Genomic DNA, 27,843 nt, shown 5'->3' on the forward strand with positions numbered 1-27,843 from the left:
GTGAGGCTTCAGGATTTATATAAGCTTACCTGGTGACTTCACTGTGCATCCAAGACCAAGAGAATCAAAGTTTATGTTTAATGAATTCTGTCGACAGTGTCCTTGACAGATGGCTGTACAAGTTTCTTTGAAATTCTTCATGGGAGGGCCTCTTCAATTCTCAGAAGCAAAGCACTCCTTTTCCTGAGTACTAATTGTTCCAGTTTTTGTTTTACATTGAGCCTCCTGCCTCTGCACCTCCCATCAGTCATCGGAGCTCTGCACTTTGGAATAACGCAGATTGAGTTTATTCCATTTTCTACACGACTGCCCTTTAGCTATTCAAAGGCAGCAACAATGTCGCAACTCGACCTTCATTTTTAAACTCTAAATATTACCAGTTCCTTCAGCAACTGCAGTTCAATCTCTTCTAAACATATGTGAATTTGTCAATGACACTTTTGGTCTGTAGCATTCTCAACCATAAACAAGAGCCTGCATTTTGAAATATACAGAATACCATGTGCTAAATGAGCAGTGTGTGTGTGGGTGGGTGTGGGGGGGGTGCATTCATGCATGCATGTGATATAAGGGCTCACTTAAATTATATCTGCTTCAATGGCTTAATAAGAAAAATCAGACTGTTTATTCTTATCTCTTTTTTCAAGACAGGGTCTCATGTAGTTCAGTCTGGTTTCACTCTTACTATATAATTAAGGATGACCTTGACCTTTTGATCGTCCTGCTTCCTCTTACTGAGTGCTATTACAGAATATGCCACCATCCCTGATTTAGAATTTATCCTTTTAGCTGGGCATGGTGGAACATGCCTTTAATCCCAGCACTTGGGAAGCAGAGGTAGGAGGATAGCTGTGAATTCAAGGCCACCCTGAGACTACATAGTGAATTCCAGGTCATCCTGGGCTAGAGTGAGACCCTACTTGGGCGGGGGCGCGGGGGAGCTAGAATTTCTCTTTTGAAAACCACATTTGTCTTTCTCTGTTAGTTAATTTGTTGGAACAGCAGAACTGTCACTTTGTTCTGAAAAGCAATGCTGATATATTTTTAACGAACATAACAAGGAGGGAGAGTGGGGGAGGCCAGCACTATGGTTTGTCAACCATGCTTTTCAGAAGTGCTGAGACATAATATTCAGAAACTGAAAGTGAAACAAAATGAAAATTGACTCAATCAATTGACTCTTGAGAGAAAGGGAGTTTGACTATGTTAATTCAAGGAGAACAGGTTTTATCTCAATGACCATGTCCTCTGTAAGTACAGAGGGGAGCAGCTGGGTCTCATCTGGATGGTGGGTTGAAGAAGCATGCTCCTTTGGAGATGGTGAGCATAACTAACTGCCCCACCCTACAGAGAGCAGAACACCAGCTGCTCTGAGAAGTGATACTGAAAGAGGGCTCGTGGAGGAAGTAGTTCCATACCAGCTTTTTTGTAATGATCGCAGAAAACACAGGGTTGGTCAGTGCCTTGATCTATAATATTCCTCTTGATATTAGATGAAGATGATGAAGCTCTTGTGGTTGAATTTGAAAGAACTGTAAGGAGATAGCATGGTATTCTGGCAGAGTTGAGGCTGAAGTCACAGAGGAGAAGTAAGGACAACCTGGAATCAAGAGAGGAGGCTGGAGTCACTGTAAGTCCAGTTCTGGCCATCAGGTTGGTTCTGGAAAGGGGCTTCATGCACAGCCTTACTTCTGCCCCATGAATGAAGAAGCCATCATCACCAATTCAAAGACAAGTCTGCTATGTGGATGACATGTGTCTGTGCTGGGCTTACATGAAGACCCTAGTAAACATGGAACCTATGCCTACTTATTAAAAGTTCATGGAGGTCATGCTGGGGAGATGACTCAGCGGATAATATGCTTGCTGTATAAGCATAAGGACTTGAGTTCCATTCTGAGAACCCACATAAATTGTTGTCCATAGTTGATATGCACTGGTAATTCCAGAGCTGTGGATGCACTGACAGAATATCCCTTAAGCTCACTGGTTGGAAAGTTTAGATTAATTGGTAAACTATAGATTTAGGAAGACTGCATATCAAAAAAATAAGATAGAAGATAAGGAAGACACCTGATGTTGACCTCTGACTTCCATATGCATTTACACTCTTATACATATGAATATACACCTGCATGTGCACGTGTGCACACACACACACACACGAAAAAGAGCCCATTGATGTGGAAGTAAATCAAAGCCACATGAGTACAGAGTCATTTATCATCCATATTTACAACTTTTCTGAGGATAAAACTCAGGACCACATGTTTGTCTTTACTTCATTGACTGAGGCATTTCTCTAATCATCTCTTTACTATTTTGACATATCTAAATTTCACTGGTAATCATGAAAACACGTGTGTCAAGTACTTTCTTATTACTGGGACAAAATGCTTAAGGAGAAACAACTTAGGAGAAAAAAGGTTTATTTCAGCCTACAGTTACAAAAGGTAGTGAGCATCATAAAGAGAATACCATGGCAGGAGCAGGAAGCTGGTGTCACATCCTCACATCAGCAGGAAGGAGAGAGAGAGAGAGAGAGAGAGATTGAGAGAGAGAGAGAGAGAGAGAGAGAGAGAGAGAGAGAGAGAGAGAGAGAGAGAGAACCAAGCAGGAATGAACTATAACACCTCAAGTTCCCCTGCCCCCACTTAACACGCTTCCTCCAGCGAGGTTCCACCTCTTAAAAGTTCCACAACCTTCCCAAAACAGCACCACCAACTGGGAATTGCATATTCAAACACGTGAGTCTATGGGTATATTTTACATTCAGACCACTACAACACCCTCTTTCACACAGAACTTACTTGATATGGACCCAAACCCATTCTAACACCAGCAACAGTCTGGATCCATCATGAAAATCTTATAGCTCTGCCAAGAACAACCTCTGGATGAAATTCTGAGAAAATGAAAATTCTTTTCCTCTAAGAGGAGGTACTTGGGAATAAATAGGTCACTTTCTTCTATGAGATGGTGTTATAACATGAATTTTGGCAACTTAGAAACTAATGACATAGTGAAATAGTTACCAGGAAACAACACGGATTATTTGGTCATGTTGATGAGCCACTGAATCAAACAGTCCTGCACTCATTGACCCTTTCATTGCTGCATAAAGTTTTGTATTTCTTTTTCTGTTTAAATAGTAGTTTGGCCTTCCCTGTTTCCTATGTACTCTTCAGACAGCATTATGCATACCATGGGCATTAAACTCACAGTGATCCTCCTACCTCTCTGCCTCTCAAATGAAGGGATTAAAGGAGTTCACCACCACACTGGGCTTAGAGATATTTCTACTTCACTGATTTCATCACTTTGTCTTTCTAGTCATGTCCCGTAACAGAAATAACTGTCTTTAACACTGTCGATGTATTTGGGAGATCATGTGTCTCTTGAGATGTAAAACTCACAGTGCATAAATCTCAGAAGTAGTTTGTTGCTGGTTGATTTCATTCACTCCATGAAAGAAGAGTTGTTGCTGCATTATATCATGATTTGGAGTTTTGAAAAACATTCTTTCTTTCTGAACAGTGGTCTGCAAACTTTCTGCAAAGGGGCAAGATAGAAAGTCTATTTGGCTTTGCAGAACATACACTCTCTGTCACAACTACTTATCTCTTCTGTTAAATCAACAAATCCAGACAATATATAACTGCATGAGATCATGACTGTCCCAGTAACACTCTACTTACAAACACAGGTTCAGGCCACATTTGAACTGTGGGTCAAATTTTGCCAGCCCCAGACCTTTCTCAGTAGAAAGATCAACTTGAACTTTGTCTCAGTTCCCTCACTAACCAACTGCATGGACACTAATTAAGTTATTTATCCTTGCTGGTCCCAGTTTTTCTACTATAGAAAACAAAAGCACTGGGAAGAATGACCCTAAGTTTCTTTCTACAGTAAAGATGAGACACTCTATAATTTCCATATGGCTCTTCAGGGACCTAATATCAAAGAAAGTAAAGATGATATTTTGGATGCAAAGACTTATTTTAATTACATTGTTGAATAGTAACAAAGTGTACGCACAAATGTAGGAAAGGATTAGGAATTCTCAAGGCAGAAACTGTTTATCTAGGTTTTGAAGAATTCATGGGATAAATGCATCTGAAAGAGGAAGATAAGATGGTCTTCTGCAAAATAAAGCCTTTAAAAGAATAAACTATCCAACTATTCTGTACAGATATTGTTTATCCTTATAAGAAGTAGGGAGGATAGAGAGATAGAGAGGGAGACAGAGAGAAATAGAGAGAGGGAGTACAAGAAAGGAAAAGATAGAAAGATTGTGAACAATGAACTCACATAATTACAGAGGCTGAGAAGTCCTTATCTCTATAGACATCAGGCTAGAAATGCCAGGGAACCGATGGTACCATTTTAGGCTAGGTCATTTGAATGTGAATTAACTATTAACCAGACACTGATTAATTTTGGAAATATTTTGAAAATCCAACCATAGATTCAATTGATAATTTGGGATGATTATAAAATGTCTTATTTTATAAGCTGGAGAGATGTCTCTCTCAGAGTTTAAAATTGCTTGCTTGCAAAGCCTGATGGTCTGGCTTCGATTCCACAATAGTACCCAGATACACAAGATGGGTCATGTGTCTGGAGTTCATTTGAAGTGGCAGAAGATCCTAGAGTGCCTGCCCACTTTCTTTCCCCCCCCCCTCTCTCTCTCTCTCTCTCTTTCTCTCTCTCTCCCTCTCCCTTCCCCCATCTGACTCAAACAAGGGGGAAAGAGTGAGACTAATACTCAAAGTTGTCCTCTGATGTCTAAATGTGTGCCATGAAACTTGTATGCCTGCACTCATTCACATAAACCCATGAACGCACGCACATGTACACACACACACACACACACACACACACACACACACACACGCACTTCACATGCTCTCAAATGACGCCTGCCTGCTCCCCTTTGATACCTCATCATTATGTGCAAGATCAAGAGTATAGAAACTTGAAAGAAGATGATTAAGATGTGGCGCTCTCCAAAATCCCAGTCCCACAATATATTTTTTTCTGGTTAAATCATGAATATCAATTATCCAGACCCAGAAAATAAAGTCAAAACAGCCAGTTGTTTGGCCTGTGATGTGCCCACTTTGTTTCATCATTCCTTGTTCCTAGGGCTGGATCTATAAACAGAACACGGACTGAATTCACAGACTAATGTTTTGTTTAAATGGATGTGTCATAATCCTGATTAAAGCATATGTGGGAGATTTTATTATAATAATTACATGCAGTTCTCATTAGAGCCAGGGAGAGCCTCAATAACAGTTAACAGTCTAAAGTTTGGAGTTCTTTACACTTTCATGCATGAGGCTTTAAGGACAGGGAACCCAGGCATGAGGAGGCATGTGTGCTGCCTTCCACCTTAAGGAGGGCTTTCACAGCAGATGGTCTGAGACTGTGGGTGGCCAAGTCTGCCCTGACAGATCATTTAGGTAGTGATTTCCAGTTCCTCCCTTAGCTTGTGTCCTTACTGACTTCCATTGCACTTATGCTATGGGGCTCGGTCAGCTCCACTCTTGTGCCAATAATTCAAGCTAATAAACAAAAGCCACCGAAGTACAGAGCTTCTACCATCTCCAGTATCTGCTAACTCCTTCCTGCAATGACACACTGTCCAAATTTACAATCTGATTATTTGTATGGGAGAAGATGGTAGTGTCCCTGGGAGAGATTGCAGGTTTACAAAACCCAAATGTCTAGGATGCAGATTCAGCACACGGCTATTCTTTCACAAAATGTCCTTAAATCCCTCTCTCAACTTTTCTGAGATTGAACCTGAGGTCAAGTCCCACTGGGCTCCTGTTTGCTACTCTGCTGAGTATCCTTTTCATTTGAAAGCCAAGGCAATGGAGGAAGTCTACAACTGAGGCAATAGAGTATGGCCCTGGCCATCTCAGTTCTGTCTGCTCCACTGGCGGAACACCCACAGACTTTACCTGTTAACATGTCGGTGGTGTTTGTGAGCTTAGAAAACTTTGTTCTGTAAAGTTGGCCTCACCTCTCTATCTTTTGCAACATAGGTAATCTTAAATCAACACTAAGGATACTGGCCTTGTTGCTGGCTTTTGCTATCTCCTAAAGCTTTTATTGTAAAGTTCTAATGCTCATGAAACAATTCAATTAAAATGTTTTTGATTCTGAAGTTGAAAGGGTACTATCTGTTTATTATATTCTCACATGTATATACTCTTAAACCAGAATATATTAAACACATGGGTTTACTTGTGTGTGTGGTGGAATAGAACCCATAGCCTCGTGCCTGCTGGATAAGACTTATACCATTGAATCACACTCTTCTCCTCCATAAGTTTCTTTTTTAATGTTTTATTTATACATTTATTTGAGAGAGAGAGAGAGAGAGAAAGAATGGGCATACTAGTGCCTCCAGCTGCTAAAATGAACTCCAAACACATATACTATCTTGTGCATCTGGCTTACATGGGTCTTGGGAAATCAAACCTTTGTCTTTAAACTTTGTATGCAACCTCCTTAACCACTAAGAAATCTCTCCAGTCCTCCAAAATTCTTTTATGGTCCAGTGTAGTTTTGCTTGGTGATTTTTTTTTTTTTAATGAAAGAGAGAGTAAGAGTGACAGAACAAGAGGGAGAGAGAGAGAGAGGGAGAGAATTGGTGTGATAGGGCCTCCAGCCATACAATTGAACTCCAGATGCACACACCATCTTGTGCACACATGTGACCTTGTGCACTTGTGACACCTTGTGTGTCTGATTTATGCAGGACCTAGAGAGTTGAACATGGGTCTTTAGGCTTTGCAGGCAAGCACCTTAACTGCTAAGCCATCTCTCCCGCCCTACTCAGTGATTGTTAACGTTGCTTATCACTGGACGTTTACAAGTACAAAAATATTTAAAATAGATTCTCACTTTTTTCAACACTATATAAATACTCCTGAAACAAAAATATTTTTCTCACTTTTTTAAAAGAAGTTTAAACAGAATATAGCAGGTTTTATGTGGAGAAAATGTTTTTATTACCATATCTACTCTCTAGGCTGCTAAAAATAACTGAGGGACATTGGAGAGCAGACTATGTCTTTGTCTCTAAAGCTAGGTTGTTCCCTGGAAACCTGTCTAGATGGAGCCTCAGGGATGGATGGAAGAGTTGTGTCCCTGAAGGGTAAAATTTCTCTACCATGCCAAAGGACCAGCTCAGTAAGGTTCCAAGAAGCACAATGTAGTTTGATTGGTTAATTTGGCATGATTTTGTATCTGAGTTACATTTCCAAAAATCATACCGATTTATTAGCATCATGTGCAGACACTTCTCAAATGAGTGGTACCCTGGGACAGCAGCAAAGTTGGTACCATTAAACAATATAGCCCCATGTGAAAGGCAGGTAAAGATGTGATGCTCAGGATGTCCATCTCTAGTAGACTGTGGGGCCTTTTTATAGGAGTATATAGGGTGAACCATCCTCTTAGTAAGGTACTCTGGACTGAGAGCATGAGAGAAACGGTGTGGGGTCAGCCAGGATAGTGGTACTGAATCACAATGAATTACATCACCCTCTCCTTCAGCCTGTAGCTGGTTTCCTGCCTTGATAGTGAAAGGTATCTGAGTCATAGAGGACTGTGATGATTTCTCTAAACGAATTAGAGAAAAGAATAGGACATACTCAAATAGATAGTCTATTGCAGAGTAAAAAGACCAGTTGTAAGTCCCCACTCACAGAGGTCTGTGTCATGTCCCTTCCAGCTCTATGACCTTATATCAATTGCCCTGACTTCCTTGAGCCTTGGCCTCATCACTATTAAATAGGATGCCTGTTGCGATTTGAATCTGAAATGTCCCTGATGTATCTGAACACCTTGTTCCCAGCTGGTGGAACCTTATTGAAGGAAGTGCATCACTGAGAGTGGGCCTTGAGGTTTTGTACCCTATTTTGCTTGCTGTTCACATTCTCTGCTTCCTGGCTGTGGATGCAATGTGACCAGCTGCCTCATCTGCCTGCCACCACTCCTTCCCTGCCATCATTGACTTCTGAAACTGTAAACCCAAAATAAACTCTTTCTTCCTTAAGCTCCTTTTTTTTTTTTTTTTTTTTTTTTTTTTTTTTTTTTTTTTTTTTGGTCACAGCGATGAGAAAAGTAACCAATACAGAGTTTCCCAAGAGGTGATTGTGACTATGGTACAGAATCACAATGAATTACATCACCCTCTCCTTCAGCCTGTAGCTGGTTTCCTGCCTTGATAGTGAAGGGTATCTGAGTCATAGAGGACTGTGATGATTTCTCTAAAAGGATTAGAGAAAAGAATAGGACATACGCAAATAGATAGTCTATTGCAGAGTAAAAAGACCAGTTGTAAGTCCCCACTCACAGAGGTCTGTGTCATGTCCCTTCTGAACGATTGGCCATTCAAGAAAAGCCTTGGTCTCCACTGCCACCTCCTTAGACCCACTATGGTGGTTGATTTTTATTTCCAAGTTGCTGAGAACTATAGTAAGAATCCCCCAAGTCTGTCCTGTAACTCATATGGAAAGATGAGTATTGCTTTTTTCAAAAATAGGATAGAATTATAACAGAGCCTAAGGACCCCGGTTTGAGTCCCCAGGACCCACGTAAGACAGATGCATGAGGGAGTGCATGCATCTGGAGTTCATTTGCAGTGACCCTGGAATGCCCATTATCTCTTTCTGTCTGCTTCTCTCTCTCAAATAAATAAATAAATAAATTACTTTAAAAAAGAAAGAAAGTAAGGTTTGGCACGTGAGGGCTGATTCTGAATCACTATCAGGATTCACAGGGAAATGATGGCTCATATCACAAACAAAATATGTGAAGGGCAGCTGCAGTGGTTAGAGAACTACAACATGTTACACAGAAAGATGACATTTTTATTACTTTTGAATACATTTTGTAAGTATTATATTCATACAATATTTTTCGTGTTATAAAAGTAACACACTCACTTTAGAAGATTATAAACTACAAAAAAGTAGAAAATGTAAATCACCTGAATTTAAATTAAATTTTAGAATTTCTAATATTAATATTTTCCATATCATCATTCTATTGTTGGTTTAAACCCATGCTCTCAAGGACAGGCACACACACATACCACCCTCTACACACACACACATACACACACGTGCACACACAATCTCATGGCAAGTGGTTCCTTGAAGATATAAAGTCTCTCCAGTGAGGAGAGTATTCTCTTCCTACTTCTGGGTTTTCTGTTCTGTTTTGTTTATCGTATACATGTTTCTTCTTGTGAGTGCTCTTCAGCATCCTTTCCTGTCACCACCTCAGCTGCTGTAGATGCTCAGCAACTACCTTGTCTTACTGCTATTTTTCTTTGCACTAAACTCAGTGTTTGTGTACAAATTGACACCATCATCCAATTCAGACAGCTGCTAGGTTATACGATCAATTATTGTGTTAGGATTTCCTGCCAGCATCCTAATCCTTTCACAATGAGTGTTGCTTTCTACTAAACCTTGTTCATACCCTCGACATCAGTGTGTTGCTAGGGCTGTGAGCTGGACTGTGCACTGTAATGATGCCCTGGCTGATCTGACCAAAAGTTGGGAGGGATTGCCAGTTCCCACTTGCTGACATCTGCCACAGTAAGTTCAATGCCTTTTTAGTATTACAATCTTAGCATGTTCTGGGAAGCTACAGTTTTGACTGTGTTCCACTAGGACTGCCACATTCTCTCTGGTCTCACTTCCTCAAAAACAGTACTCATTCTCCACCACGGATTTGACCTTTTAGACGTTCGTGGTAGTCACTGACTCATTGACTGAATGTAGGGTGCTTTTATGTTTTGTTTTGGGTGTAACACATAAGCAGGCCAATTTTTAAGGTTACAACATTTCTCCTGTTAGAACTATAGCAGTTTACTTATAATCACAGGATTGCTTCCTGTGCATAACTATCCAAAATAGTAGTTGTATAAGAAAATCCTTGTGTGAAAGTTCTCTAGATATCAGAGCTCTTCAGAGAATGAAGATCGGAACAACCCTTGTGCCTGCCTCAATCCCCACAATGAGGCCACTCCTCCTGGCTCTCATCTTGAACACAGGTCCAGCCTCTAACTTTACACAGAGACAGATGGTTTACAGCACAAGATCTGTGTTACTTGCCAGAATAAGTGATAAGTCGTCTTTTTTTTCTGCTTAAAAATGGCAAAACAATGAAGGTAAAACATTTCTTAGAGTACTGACATAAATGTCGAGCCCCACAAAGCCAAGAGTGATGTCATTCAAGATGAAACTGCTACCTTTATTAACAAGAAATGCTATTCTTGAGCTACAAGTAGAAGGTGGGTATTCCAATTCAACCAAAGACAAATGTGTTTCCAATTTCCAACTATTAACTTCCAAGTCCTACAGTGTCAGCAGCAATAATAGGATTTTGATGCCTTATAAATTGGACTGACTCTTAGATCCCCAAAGCTGGTTTCATGCTGTGTGTCATGCTATCGTCTGCTAGTTTCTGCTACAGGAAGACAGAGCAATTTCAGAATGTACATTCTAAATTACCATAAAATATTTGGAGGGCTGGTTTAAAAATTCAACCTATGATCCTCTTTCTTCTTTGTCTGCCAATGTGACTTGGGTGAGTCTACAGTGAATATATGAGGTGAAAAGATCAAGTTTGGAAACATCAGGGCTATACATATGAGGGAAACATGTTTGGCTTCAGGTCGCTTATCTAGCAATTATTTTCATCAAAGAGTATACTGGTAGCTTACCAACATTGCTAAAAAATTCACAGTAGCCTTTGACAGAACTTCAAAGAAGCTACAGGACTGAGATGATTTCCAATACAGAAAACCAATTACCTGTTGCTGGGAAAGAAGCAAAGATTTTAGCCCAATGTCAGATAGGATTCTGGAGGATCCATTTTCTGCTTGACTTTTGGAAGCCTTGCTGGAATTTTGAAATAGATACTTTTTCAATCACTTAATTTCTTAATTTTCTGTCATCATCATCATCATCTAACTATAAGAGTTAATATTTTGCATATATGTTTAGATATACGTTTAGATCCAATTTTGTTCCAACAATGTAAGTTGGCAGAAACTGACATTTAAGCCTATACAAATTGAAAATACAATAATTATGTTACATGGAAATTCAAGTTGAATCTTATTATGACTCATAATAGCTGTTTCCAACAATTGATAGAAATGGTATGGAAATGTCTTATGGGAAACTTTGTAGTTATAAATGTATCAATAACTTTGGTTCCAGATTTCAGGAAATGAATGTCACCCCTCCACTGATGTCTCAACCCCCCTCTATGTGAGTCACAGGAAACCTCTCCAGGGCTAGCTCATTTCTCTCATTGTTCATATTGAATGATACCCCTTCTACTTACATGAAGCCCTGGTTTAAAAAAAAAAAAAAAACTGCCACAGGAAAAGAGCTGTTACTCATAGGTGCTATTCATTTGCACTAACAGAAGACAACTTTTCCCCCTATTTTGTGTGCTCATCTGAATATGTGAGGTGGTCCATGCATATGGATACACATGCACTATATCTGTATTCATGCTTGTGGAGGGCAGAGAACAGCCTTGGGTATTATTCTTCAGGTACCATCCACTTTTTGTGAGAGTCTTTCGTTGGCCTGGAGCTTGCCCATTAGGCTAGAGTGGCTGGCAGCAAGTCCCAGGGATTGGCTAGACTCTACGTCCCAAAGCTGGGATCACCATAGTTACCTGGCTTTTAAAATATGGATTCTGGGCTGGAGAGATGGCTTAGCGGTTAAGCGCTTGCCTGTGAAGCCTAAGGGTCCCAGTTCAAGGCTCGATTCCCCAGGACCCACCGTTAGCCAGATGCACAAGGGGGCGTACGTGTCTGGAGTTCGTTTGCAGTGGCTGGAGGCCCTGGCATGCCCATTCTCTCTCTTTCTTTCTCTCTCTCTGCCTCTTTCTCTCTGCTGCTCGTAAATAAATAAATAAAATAAACAAAAAATAATATAAAATATGGATTCTGTGGTAATTAGGTGACCCCTATAAACTCATGTGTTCTGAATGCTATGTTCCCAGATGATGGCAATCTGGGAACTCAAGCCTTGCTCCAGGAGGTGTGTAGCTAGGGTGGGCTAATGGGTCTTATAGCCAGTTTTCCCTTGCCAGTGGTTGGCACACTTTCTTACTGCTGTTGCTCACCTGATATTTGCCAGGAGATGATATCTAGCCTCTGCTCATGCCACATGAACAGCCTCTTTCATTCTCCATTCATATTAATAAAGACATTCAGTCAGCCACCCTTGACTCTTTCTCACTGAAGATGGGTAAAATGCATCCAATGCATTTAATTTAAACCACCACATTATTCTTTTCTAAAGTTTGCTTTGAAAAACAAAATACATATATTGACTTGATTATTTGTATATTCATTCAAAATCTATTTGTTAAGTAGATTTTGCCACTGCTTTTGGCCCACCTGGGTTTTTTTTTGTCTCCCTCAGCCACCATCTAGAGTCTCTGTTGTGCTGGACAGGGGAGTATGAGCAAGATGCCTCTACCAAGGAGTTTATTCTACCAGTTGCTTAATCTTCCCTTAATTAGTAGGCTGACACTCTACTTTTATGAAGGTGATCACATATTCATCCTATTTGGTATCATTGTGCATATGTGTATATTCCTGTAAATAAAATATGTGCAAAGTCCATTTGCTACGTGTTAGCCTGGACAGTCATTCTCCTATGAATCATGACAGTGTGTAAATTGGAATTCCTTGGAAGACGTGTTGAAACACAACTTGCTGAGCCTCAGGGTTTCTGACCCAGATGCTCCTGGTGAGCCTGAGAACGTGCAGGTTTAATGAGTTCCCAGGTGATGCTCATCATGCTGTTGTAGAACCCAGCCGAGACACCAGTCAGTACAGGATGTGTATTTTATATTCATCTGTACATGTTTTTGGAACACTAGTTAAATTCATGTGCATGCATTCTATCCTTATGTTCACAAGCACATTAGTGTAATATATTTTGTCCATATAGCTACTCATACATATATAAAATATAAAAAATGAGATATTAATTAATGTATGCATTGAAATAAATGTTCATTAAAGATTATCAGCCTCAATATATAATTGTATGTTTCCACAAATACACAGAAGCATGCTTCACATGGCAGTAAAGGCACATATGCTGCATATGTGTGTATTTCATCAATCTACATTTCCCTGCTATAAAAAAATGCTATTTGTCTATCAGCAAATTCCATATTTTATGTCATAGAAATTGGTGCTTCAGTGCTCCAAGCTGGGAGCAGAGATGTCTTTGTGCCACTGTGCTAAGCTTTTTTAGTGAGACTATCATTTCAATTTCCCTGGAATATCTATAAAATTTCCATATTTTCCATCTGAAAGTGGAAACTTCAGTTAGGTCCATGTACTTTTACATCTACCAGGATCCTTCAGTGAAGTCAACTTTTCATTACTTCACCTTCTTCTCTGACTCTTTAAGCTGTAGAGCAATTCTTCTGGCCCTTAAGTAGGAAAACTGATGAGAATTTGGCACAAATCCAGTGTGTGCTGCACTCCATAGGTCCTGTCTCCTCCCTCTGCTGGAAGTGTCTGTTTGCTTCAAAGGTCAACTTTGTCTTTAGGGGAAGAGGAGGACACCTGCGAGATGAGTTAGGGGCTGCACACTTGGGAATTCCAGATGTCACTGGACAGACCTTAGCTTCCTTCCACCACAACTTCCCCTTACTTGAAAGCTCTTTGGGGAAAAATGGGAGAAAGGGGAATCACGAGAGAAGAAAGGAAACATCAAGAAAAGAGATTGCTGTGTGCTCCTGGCCACTTTCCTTCACAGATGTGACCATGGGCTCTTTCTACCTCGTGCTTCTGATTTGCTGTGAATGTTATCTTGAGGGACAGCTGTCTAAGCTGCAGGATCCAGTCTCTCAGCAACACGCTCAACAGGTGTTTATTGAAGAGCCAGAATATCTGTAAAAACCTGTCAAATTCCAAAACATATACCCAGAAAGTTAGATCAGCGCTTTCCTTTTAGGGATGGAGAGTATCAGGAAGAGAATTACTTCAACATTACCTATTAAGGAACAGTAGAATAATAAATTAGAATCCCTGAACTGAGGCCTGGCGAGATAGCTCAGCAGTCAGAGCATACTATTGGTGAGCTTGTGGGCCTGAATTAGATCCCCAGCACCCATATAAAAAGCCAACCATGGTTGATGTGCCTGAAATCCCAGAGATGAGGAAGCCAGAGACAAGAGGATTGCTTGGGCTCTCTGGTTAGACAGTGTAAATGAAAAACAGGGAGCTCCAGGTTTAGTGAGAGAATCTCAGGAAAATAAGGTGGAAGATAGAGAGATAAAGGAAAACACCTGACATCTTTCTCAAGCCTCTGCACAAGTGCACATATCTGCACACCCATGTGGATATACCACACAAACCACACATACTACCAACATCAAGCACGTCAGAAAGAAAAGATTACTAAGTAGGAAAGAGTTTGTCTTACAAGCATGAAGACCTGAGTTCAATACTCAGGACCCATGTAAAAATGCTGGGTATGGTGGCTGTGCATGCCTTTAATCCGAGTGCTGATGAGGCAGAAACAAAACACGTGGGGCTTGTTGGTCTACCTACTTGGCAAGCTCAAGGCCAGCAAAGGTCCTAGACTCAAAAAAAAGGTGGATAGATCCTGAAAGGAACAACACCTGAGGTTGTCCTCCTGCCTCTAAACACACGTGCCACACATGTGCATGTGTACCTCCACACATGCACACCCACACACCCACACACACACATCCATGAGAATTCAGCAGAATACAAAGGTACCAGTAGGGACAATAAAAGCTGCCAGAGGTGGCCTATTGAGAAACTTAGGATTTGAAAGACAATGGGATATAGATAGATAGATAGATAGAGATATAGATATATAGATGTAGATATAGATAGATATGTATGTATGTGTGTATGTATGTATGTATACAATCAGGAACTTCCTTGGTGTAAAGTCTGAAGTTAATGCACATTTATTTATGCCCATACATTTTATCATGAATTTTGACCTTTGGTAAATTCACAGCTGACATTCTGGGAAATAATTGCCCAATTAGTGTCTCTGCTATAAGTTTGCCTTCTGTTTCAAGTTCTCTCATGATTAAAATTGTTTCAACAAGGGTAAGATTTTAATCAAACTGTGAGATAAGGTTAAATGCAAATAATGCAGATAGCAAGGAAATGCATTGACTCAGCAAGTAGAAGTATAAATGATCCAGGGTAGAGCAACTTTTGTGATTACGGCTTATTAGGGAGCTGGATAAGGTCACTGACATTCAGTTGGTGAGTGGCAATGAGTTCAGAAATGAGAGAACTGAGTGGACTCAGGCAAAATGAGCTGACTTTACCAGTTCTTGGGCATTTGGTGTTTTTGGTAAATTTCCATTAGAGAGAGAATGAGAAGCGAATATTAAAATGCGGACCCTTGGGCTTGAAGAATGGCTCAGCAGTTAAGCCACTTGCCTGCAAACCTAAAGATCTGGGTTCAATTCCCCAGTACCCACATAAAGTCAGATGCATTAGATGGTGCATACATCTGGCGTTCCTTTGTGGTGGCTAGAGGCTCTGGTGTGCCTACTGTCTCTGTGTATATCTGCCTGTCTCTCTTTCTCTCTCTCTCTCTCTCTCTCTCTCTGCCTCTGTCAAATAAAAATATATAAATAAATAAATTAAACAAATAGTGACCCTTGCACAAAAGCCTGACTAACTTCTCAGTTACACTAATCTATGAATTGGTTATGTGGACAGAAAGGGTCTGATGGTCTCTGGGTAGAAAATGGCAGATCCCAAAGGTCAGAGCAGCAACAGCAAAGCTTATCTATTCTAATGAATAGACCTTGGGCAGTCTGGAAATCAAAGCTTTTAACAAAAACCAGAGTGTCTCTTAGAGTTAGGCAAGTTAATTGAAGGTGTATTTATAAAAGAAAGAAAAGTGAGAAAGAAAGAATGGGAGAAAGAGCGATGAGGGAACTACAAAGATGAGAGTGAGATAGAAGTATTTCAAAACTAACCACAATTTCTGATTGCCAACTCTAGCCATGCTACACTAACCCAAGACCATGGACAATAGCATTTCAGGTAGTTTAAGACTGAGCCTTTAATTAATTCTTCTTCTTTTGTTTTTCTGAAGTAGCTAAACTGAAACTAACCAAAACACTGGGGTTGGGTGTAGTCTTAGCGTGGGCATCCTGCAGATAATTTGAAATCATAATTTTTAGTTTTAATTTTTATTGTTCAGACAGTAAATATTTGACCACTGTGAAGATATCCTTGTTAATGTTAGAGATACAGTAGGGAAAAAAGCCCCAAAGTCCTGGGACCTATAGAGTTAATATTCTAGTGGACAGTGTTAAAAAATACCTGTATGTGACATACTTCTAGGCCTTATTAGTTGAATGACTAAAGGAGCCAATGCTTATTGAATTGATTGAGGACAGAAGACCAGATGACCATATAGTGTGAGTGGTCCTCAGTCTCCTCCAAAATTCACCAGTCCTTCTTCCTTCTAACCCTCAACTTTGGTAACTCCAATATTGTGACTATCAGATTTATCTTAGAAGTTGTTGGGAGTTTTTAATGCATTTTTCTATCATCTATCAATCTGTTTTTTCATCTGTCTGTTTGTCTATCATTTATCTATTTATTTATTTACTTACTTATGCCCATTTTATAATTTAGGAAGAATCTACCAAAACAAACTTTGAGCTTTTAGTCATCCCATGATTTTTCTAAGTACCTCATGTTATCAGCATGGGCTATGATACCTAATGTCATAGGTGGTTGATGTGGAGTTTGGAGCTGCACTCTACATTTGTGACTGGTAACATTACATTACCATGGACAGCAGGCAATGTCTACACTACTGGCTTTCTCTTTTCTCTCATGCCCACTTGGTCTGTCTAGCAGCTATTCCATATTATCCTGCACCATTGAAGATGTGATGCAAAAGGTGAATTTGCCTATGTTCTAATGAAACATCACTTTCAAATACAAGGCAGAATGATGATAAGGAGTCTAATAATATGAAATATCATTAACTTATGATTCTAAACCTATATCCAATGGCACAAAAGACATGTTTTTGTATTATAGACTTAGGTTTTCTCTGTCAGTTATTTATACCTGATCAAAAGCAAGTTAAGGAAAGAAAAGGTTTACTTTTGGCCTACAGTTTTGAGGGAAAGTCTTTTGAGGCAGCGAAAGCATGGTAAGTCCTCATCAGGGAGGAACTAGAGCAAGAAGGACAAGCCAGGTCTGGGCTGTTACATATTTAGGTCTATCCCTAGAGACTCATTTCTTCCAGCAAGATTTCACCTCCTAAAGGTTCCACAGAAACCTTCCAGAGTAAGGATTCATTAATCAAACTTGAAGCTATGAGGCTTATATCGATTATTTCACATTCAAACATCATATAGTTATTCATACTTCTAAGAACTGGGTTTCTTTGCAGATTGCCACCAACTTGGCTACTGTGTTGGGTTATATCTTATGAAACATGGGCCTTGGTTTGATAATGTGTCTAGAATGTTTATACCTTGGACAGTCTTTGAGTATCCCATGCTTTTAGACAAATAGCAACATTCTTTCTTCCAGATCTCTGTGTCAGCAAGTAGGGGGTGGTGCCATGAAGTAGTAAGACAGAAAAAATGCTGAACAGTAGAGCCACCAATGTCCTAAGTACTTGTGGATTGAAATGGGTTCCTGAACCAGCTGCATCAGAGGCACTGAGGAGCTTGATACCAAATTATAATCAGCATAATACCATGTTAATTCATGCTCACATTACAACCTGAGAAGTTCTGCACCAGGGCTAGAACATTAAAGGCAAGTGTCAGGGCCAATAATCAATGACAGAAGCCAGTTAGATGTGGAACATAGTGAAGTGAGAAAAAAGTAGAGAGATGACTGTAAAAGCAGTTCTACTGATTAAAACATCTTTTGAAGACATAAGATATTACCATTAGAGAGAAAAAAGCATTAGTCCAAATATGAATAGATATCAAATATGATCACATGACTGATTTGTATAATGGTTTAGTGTTCATATAGATTAACTTTTTATGGAAAATGCATTTTGTGTAAATAGCAGGCATCCCTGTCATCCCAATACATACTATGCATCTCTAAATTATAATTGTATTTAAAGACACTTAACCCTGTCCTCAGCACAGACTGCAGTTCTAAGGAAGTCTACAGTGTGACTCAGGCCCATGCACTTGGAGGAGTCTATCTAGAACTCTCAGGCCAACACAATACATTTCACATTTCACGAGGTTTTCTGTTTTCTTTTCCAAGGCTTGACTCTCTAACCCCTTGAGATAGAACTAGAGCTGACAAAGAAGGTGAAAATCTGTTCTCCTTTTCCAAATGAAATGCTTGGCAGAAGATTTCTAGGATATATTGTCACCAGAGCTTAACTTTCCCTTGTTTAGAGGAAGAAAAGATAACATTAACTTGTCAGGACCATTCATCTGGCAAAGTAGAATGATGCAGGACTGGCAAATGGAGGAAAGAGTAGAGGCAATTGCATTTCCATTTGAAGTTATTGTGACTTGGAATGATGACTTCCTGTATGTTGCTATGGATTCAAGTTAGATGTATTTCTTCCTGGCCACTTTACATTCCCTTCACCTCCATTAATCTTTGGTCACAGTTTTGAAATATACCCCTCTGTCTTCAGCAATAAAATGAAAAATTCCCATGGTTTTAATTGCTTTCCAGTGTGTCTTTTTCTCATGTCATTTGATTGCTATGGATTTTTTTTTCCAAAAAGAAAGATATTTAGTAAACACAATGTAGTGTATTTTCTACTAGTTTTTACCTGCTCACATATAATTTGAAAGGCTGGTGAGGGAAAAACATAAAAATTAAATTCAGCTGGCCTTGATAGAGTCATAGTACAGGGGAACTCACGACACAAAGACCCTAAAAGAAGGAAGGGGCTGTCTTTCTTGGGCAGACCACGGCATATCACAGGTGTATTTGTATTCAGTGCCATGCATATGAGTGGATAATGGGAGGAGAAGTGGGACCTTCAGGACAGAATCTAATATGGAGACACAGGTGTTCCTGCCAAACTGCCACTGAACCAGCATATCTGAGAAACAATGAACATAAGGAGAAAAAAATCATCAAGAGTCTGACCATGTGGCATGAAACGTTTATCCCTGAAGAGAAGTGAACATATGACTATTCACCCTGGAAAGGACTCGGGTGACAGACCAAAGTACTGTTGCACCAGGGATATAAGCGTCACTTGTAGAACACGGGTCTCTCAAAGGCAACTCCAATGCGGCAAAGCTCATGGAAGCTGCATCATCTAGTCACAATTATTTTTACCTTTCCACATCCTTATACAGTGTAGCATCTCCCAAGATCAAGTGTAGCATGGGTGGGGAGGGCAGAAGGGAAGGAGATCAGAGAGAACAGGTGAGGGTCTTGTGACCCTCCCCTCGTCCATCTTCTAGAGAGTGTCAATAGCTCCATTACTATGATCATGATCCTGGCTAGTACTGTGTTGTTCTACTCTGCAGTTGTCATAGCTACCAGGCCAAATGATTCTTTAAGATGGCATCATGTTGTACCCAGAAGAAAGACGGCATATGACAGAGCATGAAGATATATATCCGAACAAGAACTAGAATTTTATTTCCAAGGCATAGGGAACCCACCACCTCAGGTCAATATTATTATTTTTTCTCAATGTGAGGTTCACTGTTGTCTGCATTTGGGCAATTATGAATATATCACCTGATAACATCACATGGCTTGCTACTGGAGCATATATAGAAACATACAGATATATACATTTCAGTTACATTACACTATATTTTTTAATCTATCCACAAGTAGGTGATGTGATTTATGATTTGGGAGTCATTGAAATACATGGCCATTTATCTCTTCTGTTTTGCTTGATTTAAAAACATTTTCATTATAAATACTGATTAAGTAGCTTCCCCATTCTGCAGAATAACAAAACAGTAAAGTAATGTAGAAACCTTGAAGTAATTCTTTATCTTTTTTTCCCTTTCAGTCTATTAGGGCATCATGATTCAGATACAGCATGGATGAGTTTCCTATAGTCTTCTCATCCCAGTTGTTTTACTTCAGACTTTTACTGTTTCTTAGGTACTATTGTTACAGGAGAAAGCTAGACTGGCTGGCAGTGACAGGCCAGATGCACTCAGAGGAACAGAAAGAAAACTGTTTTTTGAGCACCTGATGCTGGCCCAGTGAGGCCATCTCCAAAGGCTGAGCTGTGAGTGTAGTGGAACATTGCCTTATATCCACTGCAGTCCCTTTGTGTTCCACGTAGGATGGTTATTCTACACTGCTGGTTTACTATGTGCACATTCCACGCTTGGTGCACATTTTAATTATATGGCGGCTAGTGTGAACATACAGGACACATTCCAGACTGTGCTGACTCAGTGTACTTCGAACAGACCTGTAGTTGTCACATTTCAAAATATATTGCTAAGTACACACATCTGTGGCTGTTCTCCCTTTGTTCTGGGAGGGTTCTGGTCATAGTGGCTCAAGTTGGAAAAGTGGAGCTTTGTGGCTGTGTCATGTAGGCCACGTAGGCAGTTTGGTGCTGTTAGGGTTTAGCAAGATTACTTAATGTTAGGAACATGAAGGGCAGGGGAAGGTCCTGGTCTCAATAATATGGCCATTTGCTGCTGCAATAGCCAGACTGGACTGCAGGAGTTAGAAGCAAAGAGGGATGCATATAATCTCAGTTATCTGGCTGGCTTTCCTTCTCACTATTTCTGTGTCCCCTGCTTAGGCTATCTTGCTTTTAACCTTTGACTCTTTCAGGCACACATGGACATGCATGCATGCTACATTCTGCATGCTGAAATCAGAACAAACTTTCTACACTACAGGCTGGTGGGTTTCCCTTATCCACAGCAGTGTTTCTCTGCTCTTAAACTTAGTGTCTAAAATACAAATATTCCAGATGCTATTATAATTTCTACATTTTAAAATAATTCATGCATAACTACCATAAATAGATGTTACCCTTTTTGCAGCCTGTTGTACCACTCTGTCTCTTCTTTTCTAATATTAAGTGCAACCATGCTTCCACTTCTCAAGATTCACCAGGCTGTGTGGCACATCGCACGAGGACTGGAGCACTGTGCTGCAACAGTGTGTGATGGACACAGCACGGAGACCCTATGAAGTGCACTCTGTTAGTAGTATTGCGTAAGTGACACACGGGAAGCCATTTCTTGGTGAAGAAGGGTACTGTGGATCCTGTGACTCCTGAGCAGATGAGGAATTGCTAAACCATATGGATGATTCTAAAAGACATAGTAGAATAGTTACAAAATATGGCTTTCTGATGGCAATATCTAAAATTAGAGTGGTAAGAGACAGCTCTCTTTTTTAGAAATAAATATTTTATTTTTCTTTATTTATTTGAGAGAGGGAAAGATGTAAAGAGTAAGGGGGGCGGAGAGAATGGGCATTCCAGAACCTCCTGCCACTTCCAATGAACTCCAGATGCATGTGCCACATTGTGCATCTGGCTTATGTGGGTGCTAGGGAATCCAACTAAGGTCCTGTGTCTTTTCAGACAAGCACCTTAACTGCTAAGCCATGTCTCCAGCCTGAGACAGCTCTTTTTATCTAAAGAAGAGAAAAGAATTAAAAAGTAAAGGGAAAGCATGTGTATCCAATTAAATACCAGTTACCAGGTGCAATGGCTTGAATTAGATACCTCCCATCAACTCATGTTTTCTGAATGCTTGGTCCCTCCCAGATAATGGCAATTTGGGAGGTGGACTTTTGTTAGGGGTATGTTGCTGGGGGCAGTCTTAGGATTGTTGCAGTCAGATCCCTCTTGCTAGAGTTCAGCTCGCTTTCCTGCTACTGTTTGTCACCTGCTGTGGCATAAGTGATGTACAGCCTCCACTCATGCCATACTTTGCTCTGCCACCATGAATGAACCTTCCCCTTGCGGGCGCAATATGTTTGCCCACCCACTCATGAGGTGTGTTTAACCATCCATCATGAGATATACTTTATCCACTCATGAATGTGCTTATCTATGCACTCACCAGACGTGTTTATCCATCCATTCATTCATGAGTGGCTGGCATTGACCACACTGGCTTAAGGTTGGCATTCCCAGGGTGTCTCTAGGTAGTAAACACCAGGAGAGGAGGGTTCTTTAAAGAAAGCTGAGCAAAGCCTGGTATAAATAACTGATGCCATTGCAAGCCTGAGTGGAATCAAACTGTGAGACAGAAAGAGAAGTGAGAGTAACCAGGCATGGTAGCAGATGCCTTTAATCCCAGCACTTAGGAGGCAGAGGTAGGAGGATCTCCATGAGTTTGAGGCCACTCTGAGACTACATAGTGAATTCCAGGTCAGCCTGAGCTAGAGTGAAACCCTACCATAAAACCTGCCCACCTCCCCAAAAAAGAAAGTAAGAGTAAATTTGAGAGTTTTTTCTAAATAACAAGAAATTCATAAGCATGATAGACCTATGTCCTTTGTCCTTTCATTTAAAAAACATTTACTGAACATAAGTAAGTTCTCAGATAAGTCCTGGGATATACATGCATAGTTGAGCACCTGTGTTTTCATTCATTACATTATTGACACATGGTCTGGTTTATGTACTAGGGACAGAAGAAATATTTCTGAATTTTATTTAGTTTTGGTTTGTTTAGGTATTTTATTTTGGTGTTTGTTTCAAGTTTTAGATCTTTTAATAATAACTTTAGTGGTTAGTGTACAATATAATGGGTTTATTATGACATTTTCATGTATATATAGTATTATACTTTATTCACATATGGTTCCCTTATCCTATTAACCCTATACCCTCTTTTAAAATATTTTATTTATTTTCAAAAGACAAAGAGAGAGAGAGAGAGAGAGAGAGAGAGAGAGAGAGAGAGAGAGAGAGAGAGAGAGGGTTTGCCAGGCACTCTGTCACTGCAAACAAACTCCAGATGCATGTGCCACTTTTGTGCATCTGGCTTTAAGTATCAAACCCAGGCCATCAGGCTTTACAAATGCCTCAAACACTGAGCCATCTCTCCAGCCCATCCTACCTCCTCCTTATGGCTCCTGTGCTCTTCCAGAGACTCCCTTCAATTATTCTGCATGAGAGTCATGTGATACTTGTCATTCTTCTCCCATCTGCCCCCTGCCAGGGGTGAGGAAGAGAGGGGACTGTTTACAGGGGAGGATAGGAGATATGTAAGTAGAAGGGGTGGAATATTGTAAGAGGAGTTGGGTAAGAGGATGAAGGAGAGGAAGAGGTGGGGCACACAAATCTAAAGAAGTTGTGAAAAAGCCATGTGGAAATGAATTTCTTTGTTAGCTCACTAAAAATACAACTAAAAAAAATAGTTCAGGCAAAGGTATCCTGTAAGGGTAGAGAATGCTATGTCCAAGAGCCATAGGTTGTATTGTTTTTAATTATTATTTATTTGTATGTATGAAGGTATGGGCTCACTAGGGTATCTTGCCACTGCAAATAAATGCATTTATGGCTTTATATTGGTGTAATGGGAATTTAACTTGGGCTAACAGGCTTTGTAAGCAAGTGCCTTTAACTGCTAAGCAATCTGTTCACCTGTTATTAGTTATTACAGGAAAATGCCATTGGTGAGGGTTGAGTACCTCTTGTGTATGTTTTCATTATCCACTTCATATCTTTGTTATCCACTCATCAGATGATGGGCAGATAGACTTATTCAATTTCTTAGCAATTGTGAATAGAGCAGCAATAAACCTGGCAGAGAAATTATCTTTCTAGAAAAGTATATGCTACTTTGGGTACCTGTCCATTAGTGGTATAGTTGGGTCATATGATAGAGGTACTTTTAGCTATTTGAGATCTCCATGCTGGTTTCCATAGTGGCTACACCAGTTTACACTCCCACCACTAATGAATAAGGGTCCCTCGTTATCCACATCCACACAACATTTGTTGTCATTTGATTTTTTGATGACAGCCATTCTAACCTGGCTCACCCAGTATATTTAATTTGCATTTCCCCAGTGGATAAAGATATTGACTATTTTTTAAATATTTACTTGATATTTTTATTGTCTACTCAATTCCATGTTGCTTTTTTTTTTTTTTTGACTGGGTACCAGTGAATCTTTCAACTTCCAGATTTGCATATGAAGACAATTTACTCTGGCCATCAGGCCATGGTATAGTGCCATCTATAACTCTATTGTAGTTAAATAATAATAAAAAATCTATGCTGGCAGCCAAAAAGCTTACTTAAAGAAGAATCATCATAATGGTCAATAATAACTTCTAAGAATCTGTGTAAATTTCATATTTATGCAGAATTATTTTCTTGTACCATTGCCATTTAATTAACATAAAAGAGGATCTTTATGATTTAACTATCTAAACATGTTAACAAACAAATTATTTCCATTTCTGTAGGTAGAAAATATCAAAGTTCTTGGGTTTCCATGCAAATATTTAATCAACAAATACATTACTTTTTAAAAATTTTCTCTCATGACTTTTTATTGATCTTTCCTTTTTACTTATTTATCTTTGGGAGGAAGGTTTAGGGAATGCTTTGGAGGAAGAAAAAGTAAACCAGTGAGTAAAACACTTTTAGCTAAAATACATTTATAAAAATAATCTACTAAATATCCTGTGACAAAAACTATAAATAATGGTCAGCTGCTTTATGCAGATTTTTAAATAACTGTCCTAGAGGACACCAGCATAAGGTGACTAAACCTGAATTTTGGTACAGGCTGGCTCATGAATTGGCTGAATAATCCTGAAATTTTCTAGGCTCTGATTCTCCTCATCTATGCAGTGAAGGGATTGGGTTGAGTTCAGATGTTCCTCCAGCCTTGCAGTCCCTTAGCCTAAGTGAGAATAAGGTATTTGCTGGCAAATTTGTAAACAGCTACTGAGCAGACCTGCTGTGGGTCCCACTCCCAGGATGGACAACAGCCGGTACTTTTTTTGGAAATTACAAAGGGAAACATGGAAGCTGACCACAGATATTTGCAAATGAAACAAATGCTGAATTGTATTTGAATTGAGTTTGTACCTGAGAGCTTAGAAAAGTACTGTGCTGCTGCACACGCGCCATGGACACACACACACACACAAACACACCACGCAGTAGGAGGGAGCCAAAGTTAGAATTCATTCTCTGTAGGCACCCTGCTGTGTGCTGTGCTTCCAGGAGGCCTGCAGGAGCTGCTCAAGCAGACGGCATTTCTTCTCTTTCCTTCCTAATGTGCTGTGTGTGATGTCAAACCAACCGTCGCCAAGTCTGCCTTCCTGTGAGAAAACACGCCTTGCCCTCTCCTCCGTGCACATATGTATTTGTGCCTTCACTGTGTCCTCTTCACCTTCCCATCATTACCTGGCCCACTGTGAGCCTGTCATGACGAAGAGTTGCCCTTGACCACAATGTTGCAGTGACTTTCATGGCACAGAAATGAGATTTTTCAACTAAAGCTGTTATGATGGTTCTCAAACACAGCAGTCCTCACCTGGGTGCACAAACTTCTTCCTGGTCTCCTTCTGAGCTTCATACTTAAAAAGAAAAACCTCTCCCACCCATATGTTCTTATTCCATATTTAAACTGGTTCCATGACTGGATGGATGCAGCAGAGTTAGCTCTTTTACTTTGTAGACAACAGAAACACATCTTGTTCTCTTAAAAGGGTGATCTGTGGCACTGGGACAAGAGAAGACATCAAACTAGACCCAGAATACTCCTACTCTTCTAAGCTGCCTCAAATCATGCCACAAATGAAACAAATGCAGCTACGGTTCCCATGCGTGCAGGACCACTTCCTCTCTGCTTGGAGAAGAGGAAACATGTCCAAAAACAAATGCACTATTTGATATAGTATGCTCATATGGCCAACCTGTAACTCCTAGGGGAAGGGCAGCTTAAGAGGCCTGGTCTAGCCTGTACTCAGAGGATATTGTCAGGATACTCACACAACGGGCTCTGAAAGCTCATTGTTTTTCTTTTTTTCTAAAAGCTGGCTCCTCAGGAAGGAGAGATTGGCTGGAGAATACAGCAAAGATTGTGGACTGGAGGTGTGCAGAATGAAGTACCATTTTGATGAACTGGGCTGTGACCTTAGTGAAAAGTGCCTGTGCTTACACCATCAGTATATGATTTCTACTTTTATGTTTCATTGGTTTGTGAGCAACTTGAGATGTTCAACACACTTTTGTTCAAATCAATCCCCAGTGCCTCTCTGAGGAAAATCACAAACATGACCTTATACATATTTGGAGTGAATTAAATTAAATGGCTAGGTCATTTCAGTTTCAGCTACATCTGACACAATCTAGCAATTTACATATTTAACTAAGGACTACTATGCTAAGGAAAAAAAATAGGTCCTACAGTTATTTCCTGAGTGTCATATGACTTGTGGCAACATGGATTTTTTACAGGAACATATTTAAATCTGCTATCATACAAGAGACATGCTTGTGGAAATAAAAGTTTAGTTATTCAATAAAACCTTATAAGAAAGTGCTTAGGGGAAAATTAAGGTTAAAAGTTTAAGTATTCAAAAATGCCATCAATAACAGAAAGACTAAAAACTTAATAAGGACAACAGCACGTTGTATATGTTGAATACAGTCTTTTCCCTTGAGAAGTTTGCTTGTGCCTTTGGATGTCAGAAGGGTTGTGAGTTGTTATGATTGCTGCAAAGGGGGATGAGAAGTGGGAGGATGATTGTAATTATAGATGTGGAGGAGTGAGGCCTATAACGCAGCAGAGAATGTACGTGCCATGCCGATGTTGATGTTCACCCACTCTGCCTGGGAACACACTTGGAATATTCCTGAAGGGCTCACTCTCCTATACCCTATGCATATCTGATGTTTCATAAGCAAATTCAAGGTCTGCCTTTATGTTCCAATTGTCTCCTGACATGTGTGTGGGGGCAGTGTGTATTCACACTAGTTCTCTGAGGTGTGTGTGCAGTTCAGCTCTGTGTTTTCCTCTTGAAGTGACCACAGCCCCGGTGCCACCAAGCTTCCATGGCTGTGATTTTGATAGCCTCCCTCTCTGGTGAGGATCTGTGTCTCGTTTCTCATTGCCAAACATCTTGAGATCGTTCTCAAACATTTGTGTTTGTGAGAAAATTAAAATGCAATTTTTTAGTTGATTTTTAAACACATTTAACAAACAAGGATTTTATGCTTCTAATTTATTTTCCTGTGACTAGCTGAAATACAAACAAGCATGGAACTAAATAAATGTGTTTTTAAGTGTGTCAAACTAGTTCCTCCTGAGAGCCTCACTTCCATGAAGCTCACCTTCCAACTGACTGACAGATTTCAAATTTGTTTTAAATGGGGGTCTAGATTTCATGAAGTCATTTTTTAACGTCCACAAAATCAATTGTGTACAAACTAGAAGAAACATAGGAAAGGAATGTTGGTTCTGTGAGGTTGAGTAATTGGTTGAGTGATTGGTCCCTTCTTGTGCCTTTCTTCCTTCATAGCTCTCCAGCCCACTCTTTCAACACACCTTTGCTCAAAGACAGTTAGGTACCACTTTCCTTTGCTATGGGTGTGCAAAAGTGCTCCACTTAGTGGAAGATAGGAAGAAAGGCATTATTGTTCAGCTATTAGAGAATAAGTTTACCTAGCTGGCCTTGTATTGTTGTAACAGAATATTTGTGACAAGATCACTTTTAATAAGCAAACATTTCTTGACTCAGATTTATGGAGGGCAGGAAGTACAAAGTCAAGGTTCTAGCATCTAGCAAACCCAACTTGCTCAGT

At 39.9% G+C, this 27,843-nt stretch overlaps 1 protein-coding gene across 2 annotated transcripts in view; it reads left to right on the plus strand.

The window, feature by feature from the left end:
* Positions 1–27,843, plus strand: part of LOC101613057 (contactin-associated protein-like 5) — a 408,379-nt gene that overhangs the window by 42,142 nt on the left and 338,394 nt on the right. The gene's annotated exons all lie outside the window — the stretch shown is intronic.

The sequence above is a fragment of the Jaculus jaculus genome, chromosome 5 (genome assembly GCF_020740685.1).
Source record: "Jaculus jaculus isolate mJacJac1 chromosome 5, mJacJac1.mat.Y.cur, whole genome shotgun sequence".
NCBI classification, from domain to species: Eukaryota; Metazoa; Chordata; class Mammalia; order Rodentia; family Dipodidae; genus Jaculus; species Jaculus jaculus.